At 39.8% G+C, this 6,698-nt stretch overlaps 1 pseudogene; it reads right to left on the bottom strand.

The window, feature by feature from the left end:
* Positions 1-810: 810 nt before the first annotated feature.
* On the bottom strand, positions 811-2,570 carry LOC136142973 (52 kDa repressor of the inhibitor of the protein kinase-like; annotated as a pseudogene).
* Between the last annotated feature and the right edge of the window lie 4,128 nt (positions 2,571-6,698).

Here is a 6,698-nt window from a genome sequence, read left to right on the forward strand (position 1 = left end):
AAATCAAGATAAGGCAGTATATACAGTCATGGAAAAGGCAAAAGAAAACAGACAAATCAGTTGTTAATATCCATGGCTTGTGATCCTGTCTTGACCATGAAACAGAAGTGTTCAAAATATACCTGTCAAAAAGCTTATGAAGATCTAGGCTCAATAAAGGAATGTAAGCAGCAACAATCAGATGTGGAACAACAATGGCAGGCTCTTCCATTCAAATTTAACTATAATTTATTCCTTCAACTTCATTTGATAAAAAAAAAATCTACACCGAAATCCTTGTTTGGCAAGCTCAGACGTTTGTCTCACAGTCTGATAATTTTCTTAATGGTCCCTTACAGGTATTTAACAGCATACTTAAAACTCCTACTATTCAAAGGTCAGTCATGAGTTTCATTGTAATGTTTTATAAAATGTATTCCTTCCTCCTGTACCTCCTCAAAATTTATTTCTTCAAAGAACTGATAACTCACTATATGACAGTTGGATCCACAGTGATTAATGTTATGTCTAAAGTGACTTAACTTATACAGTTCCAAAATGCCATTAGCAGAGATCACAGAGCATAATATGGTACTTTCAATGTTATCTTCTGGAAGAACAGTTAGGTCTCCAAAGCATGGGACTTCAAATGGGGCATTTAAACAGGCAGATTATCAATGACTAATGTCTCAATGGTAAGCCTACAGGTCAAGATATTCAGTGATTAAGTGGCCTACGTACACCTTACAACTTTTCTGTAAGATATTTTCAAATTTCTTACAGATTTTTTTCAAATATCAAATATAAGAGAACGCCTATTTTAAAAGTCTCTTAGGTATTTTCAATGGTTTCTGAATTACCTGTAGGAAGCTCTGACTTTCTTGTATATAGTTTGATATATGTATCCACCATTAAATCCAAATGTTGTTTTATATCAAATTTTATGTTAAGCAAAGCTAAGTTACTTGACCTTTGGTCTGTCAAAGTATTCCTCGGGTATGCTTTGAGACACTTTTGCCCATTTTCATAGCGTTGGTTCTCAACCTTCACCAGAGGAAGAATACATAGGACCTTCAGCAGTGCATAAGCATTAGGAAAAATCTTGATGTCTGGCAGATGAAGGGCTTCATAAATAGTGGATGGAAGTTCTATATCTTTCCCTCTGTGTTTCCACTTGATTCCGCAACAATGCAGCTCAGCAGAGCATGCGTCAGGATTAGGTAAATCACTGTTGTACATGTCAGCATGATGCTCCTCTGATGTATTGAATTTGAGCTGTTCCATGACAGAGAGATCAGAGATAAGCATTTAAGAGCTCTGAGGTGCTGTTCTGAGGCTATATCTTTCAGTTCCTGAATAATGTGTTCCACTGTTGGAACACTTAGAGTTTCTTTATAGTAACTCTCAGAGGTTAGCTGAGATTCCAGGTTACTGTGTGGAGCTCTATGAAATTTCCCTGGGAGTTTCATCTGAATATCAAGTTTGGTTGCCAAATGTGTGGCTTCTTCAAACCAAAATTCATGATAAACTTTGATATTTTCCATCACTTCATTTAGTGAATGCAGCACTGTAGTCAAACTACTGGCTGCAAAGAAGACATCAGAAGTTTGCCCCTGAAGATTTTTCTCAAAGGCTCTTGTAAAAGATATAACATTTTAAAAACCAACAGTGGTAATGATTAAATCAAAATCTGTTACCACACTACAGAGTACAAATGGTCGGCCAGCTATAAAGTTATTCCATCTAACATTTGTGTCATTATTTATACCATCTAAACATAAAACAAGTGCTTGTAGGAGGTCCACTAAGATTTCAAAAGCATCATGCCTGCCTGTCCACTAGGAATGGCAAATTTCCTTCAGTACTTTGCCCCTTTCTTCACTGTTCTGAAATAGGACAGAAATTACATTGTCAAGCTCTAAAAGCAGTTGTGGTGATTGATGGAGAAAACAACAAACTTCCTCAATTGTTCCTAATGCGACAGATACTCCCATAACAGACACTGATAATTCCAACAACATATTTAAGGCACAGGAAGAGCAGAGTGTGTAGATAGCTTGGGGATACTTCTCTAAAAGTCTAGAAGCAACAACTTTTATTTTGGAAGAAAGTCCACTGAACACAATCTAAGCCTGGCCACGACAGTACTCCATGTTTAATCTCCACTTCTCAGTTATTTTAGTGTGAAATTTCACAGCCAAAATTTCTGCATCAGCTTCATAAGGCAGGAAGCCCACAAATTCCTCTCTCAGGTAGTGAGCTTCATCAACAAACCTCACCAACAAAGGCAGGTGCTCTTTCCCTGCTATGTCCACCACATCGTCAGTGACAATGGAAAAGAAGTGAGAGTCTCTCACTTCCCTGAGGGTTTCTTCCTAAATGCAGCTCTCACAGATCTCTAGCATCTGTTTCTGCTGTGTTTTCGAACAGAACAATGTGCTCACTGCTGTTGATTCAAAGCGCTTTCTCAGATCCTCTTCACCAGAATTGATCTGGCACTCCAGCAGTGCTTGAAAATTATCAGGAGTAAAGAGACTTTCTGGGACTTCATAAGCTTCAGGTCCATCCAGAGGTATGTTCTGTTTTCCCATAAGAATCAAAATTTCAAATAAAGATTTTAAGTATTCTTTGTTTTCCTTCTCTTCAAGGGTTAAAGGTAAAATGTCTTCTTCATCCTGCTCTTCACCCCCTTCGTCTGCACTGCTGTTGTTTATTTCCTTATGTTTTGGTTCCTCTTCAGAAGTTTCATCAATTTTTCTCTGTTTCAGTGTCCTGATTTGATCTTCACTCGATTCTTTTATTCATTCTCTGTGTCTACCGTGTGGATTTTTCAAATGGCTGGTAAGATCAAATATTGTTGGTATTGCATTATCTCAAAGAACTGTCCTATAAGGACTAGTTCTACAGATCACAGAAGTCTTAAACTGTTTGTCACAATACTGATAATGTTTATTTAGTTGATCAGGTGTTTTATCTTTTAAGTCTGCTCTCCTACAATTCTCCACCCACTTCAGGCATCTGGCTAGATCCTGTGGGAACCTGAAAAAGGCCAGGCCAGACTGCGTGCTCTTCTGTATGCCATCAGGGGCCACACAGAAGTTCAGCAGCAGCATCTGCCTGCTGGCCAGCCCAACCCTCCCCTCCCCACCTCCTCAGGGAAGCCCTCCCGCCTGTCGGGGCCACGGAACTTGATACGATTTCAATTATCTAAAATTTACCAAGGCTGGATTTGTGACCTAAGATATGATCTATCCTGGAGAATGTTCCATGAGGACTTGAGAAGAATGTGTATTCTGTTGTTTTTGGATAGAATGTCCTATAAAAATCAATTAAATCCATCTTATTTAAGGTATCATTTAAAGCTTGTGTTTCCTTTTTTATTTTCATTTTGGATGATTTGTCCATTGGTGAAAGTGGGGTGTTAAAGTCGCCTACTATGATTGAGTTACTGTCGATTTCCCCTTTTATGGCTGTTAACATTTGCCTTATGTATTGAGGTGCTCCTATGTTGCGTGCATAAATATTTACAATTGTTATATCTTCTTCTTGGATTGATCCCTTGATCCTTAGGTAGTGTCCTTCTTTGTCTCTTGTAATAGTCTTTACTTTAAAGTCTATTTTTTCTGGTAGGAGAATTGCTACTCCAGATTTCTTTTGATATCCATTTGCATGGAATATCTTTTCCACCCCCTCACTTTCAGTCTGTATGTGTCCCTAGGTCTGAAATGGGTCTCTTGTAGACAGTATATATATGGGTCTTATTTTTGCCTCCATTCAGCCAGTCTGTGTCTTTTGGTTGGAGCATTTAATCCATTTACATTTAAAGTAACTAGTGATATGCATGTTCCTATTCCCATTTTCTTAATTGTTTTGGGTTTGTTATTGTAGATCTCTTTTCCTTCTCTTGTGTTTCCTGCCTAGAGAAGTTCCTTTAGCATTTGTTGTAAGCCTGGTTTGGTGGTGCTGAATTCTCTTAGCTTTTGCTTTTCTGTAAAGGTTTTAATTTCTCTGTCATATCTGAATGAGATCCTTGCTGGGTAGAGTAATCTTGGTTGTAGGTTTCTCCCTTTCATCACTTTAAATACGTCCTGCCAGTCCCTTCTGGCTTGCAGAGTTTCTGCTGAAAAATCAGCTGTTAACCTTATGGGGATTCCCTTGTATGTTATTTGTTGTTTTTTCCTAGCTGCTTTTAATATTTTTTATTTGTGTTTAACTTTTGCTAGTTTGATTAATATGTGTCTTGGTGTGTTTCTCCTTGGGTTTATCCTGTATGGGACTCTCTACACTTATTAGAATTCATTGACTATTTCCTTTCCAATATTAGGGAAGTTTTCAACTATAATCTCTTCAAATATTTTCTTAGTCCCTTTCTTTTTCTCTTCATCTTTTGGGACCCCTATAATTCGAATGTTGGTGCATTTAATATTATCCCAGAGGTCTCTGAGACTGTCCTCAAATCTTTTGATTCTTTTTTCTTTATTCAGCTCTCTGGTAGTTTTTTCCACTATTTTATCTTCCAGGTCACTTATCTGTTCTTCTGCCTCAGTTCTTCTGCTATTGATTCCTTCTAGAGAATTTTTAATTTCATTCATTTTGTTGTTAAACATTGTTTATTTGCTCTTTAGTTCTTTTAGGTCCTGGTTAAACCTTTCTTGTATTTTCTCCTTTCTATTTCCAAGATTTTGGATCATCTTTAGTATCATTACTCTGAATTCTTTTTCAGGTAGACTGCCTATTTCCTCTTCATTTGTTAGGTGTGGTGGGTTGTTTCCTTGCTCCTTCATCTGCTGTGTGTGTTTCTCTGTCTTCTCATTTTGCTTAACTTACTGTGTTTGGTGTCTCCTTTTTGCAGGTTGCAGTTTCATAGCTCCTGTTGTTTTTGTTGTCTTCCCCCAGTGTCTAAGGTTGGTTCAGTGGGTTGTGTAGGCTTTCTGGTGGAGGGAAATGGTGTCTGTGTTCTGGTGGATGAGGCTGGATATTGTCTTTCTGGTGGGCAGGACCACATCCTGTGCTGTGTTTTCGGCTGTCTGTGACCTTATTATGATTTTAGGCAGCCTCCCTGCTAATGGGTGGGGTTGTGTTCCTCTCTTGCTAGTTGTTTAGCATATTGTGTCCTGCACTGGTCATTGAGTGGAGCTGGGTCTTACGTTGAGATGGAGATCTCTGGGACAGCTTTTGCCGTTTGATATTACATGGAGCTGGGAGGTCTCTGGTGGACCAATGTCCTAAACTGAGCTCTCCCACCTCAGAAACACAGGCCTGACACCCGGCCGGAGCAAAAAGGCCCTGTCAGCCACACGGCTCAGAAGAAAAGAGATTAAAAAATAAAGAAAGAAAGAAAAAATAAAAGTTATTAAAGTAAAAAATTACAAAAATATTAAAAATAAAATAAATTTAAAGTAATAATAAATGGAAAAAAATGAAAGAAAGAAAGAAGAGAGCAACCAAACCAAAAATCAAATCCACCAATAATTACAAGTGCTAAAATCTATACTAAAAAGAAAAAAAACGGACAGAGAGAACTTTATGGCAAATGGTAAAAGCAAAACCATACAGACAAAAATCACACAAAGAAGCATACACACTAACAAAAAGAGAAAAAGGAAAAAATATATATCTAAATATTTTTAAAAAACGGAAGAGAGCAGCCAAATCAATTAGCAAATCTACCAATGATAATAAACTGTAAATAACAAAGTAAGATAAACATAAAATCAGAAACAATTTAGGTGCAGAAAGCAAACCCCAAGTCTACAGATGCTCCTAAAATCCGCTGCCTCAATTTTGGGATGCTTCATTGTCTATTCAGGTATTCTACAGATGCAGGGTACATCAAGTTGATTATGGAGATTTAATCTGCTGCTCCTGATGCTGCTGGGAGAAATTTCCCTTTCTCTTCTCTGTTTGCATAGCTCCTGGGATTCAGCTTTGGATTTAGCCCAACCTCTGCGTGTATGTCACCTGAGGGCATCTTTTCCCTGTCCCAACAGGACGGGATTAAAGTAACAGTTGATTGGGGGGTTCTGGCTCACTCACACCAAGAGGAGGGAGGGGTATAGAATGCGGGGCGAGCCTGTGGTGGCAGTGGCTGGTGTGATATTACAACAGCCTGAGGTGCACCGTGTGTCTCCTGGGGAAGCTGTCCCCTGGATCATGGGACCCTGGCAGTGGCAGGCTGCACAGGCTCCCTGGAAGGGAGGTGTAGATAAGTGACCTGCGCTTGCACACAGTTTTCTTGGTGGCTGCAGCAGCAGCCTTATTGTTTCATGCACATCGCTGGTATCCATGCTGATAGCCGTGGCTTGCCCCAGTCTCTGGAACTCGGTTAGGCAGTGCTCTGAATTCCCTCGCCTAATGCACCCCCAAAAAATGTCTCTTGCCTCTTAGGCAGTTCTAGGCTTTCTTCTGGACTCTCTCCTTGCTAACTGCAGTGCACTAGCCCCCTACAGGTTGTGTTCACGCAGCCATCCCAAGTCCTCTCCCTGGAATCTGACCTCTGAAGCCAGAGCCTCAGTTCCCAGCCCTCACTCACCCCAGCATGTGAGCAGACAAGTCTCTCAGGCTGGTCGGCACCAATCCTCTGTGTGGTTATCTCTCCAATTTGCCCTCTGCACACTTATTGCTGCACTCTCCTCCATGGCTCTGAAGCTTCCACCCCACAAACCCCCGTCTCCACCAGTGAAGGGGCTTCCTAGAGTGTGGAAACTTTTCCTCCTTCA

This window comes from Phocoena phocoena, chromosome X (genome assembly GCF_963924675.1).
Source record: "Phocoena phocoena chromosome X, mPhoPho1.1, whole genome shotgun sequence".
NCBI classification, from domain to species: Eukaryota; Metazoa; Chordata; class Mammalia; order Artiodactyla; family Phocoenidae; genus Phocoena; species Phocoena phocoena.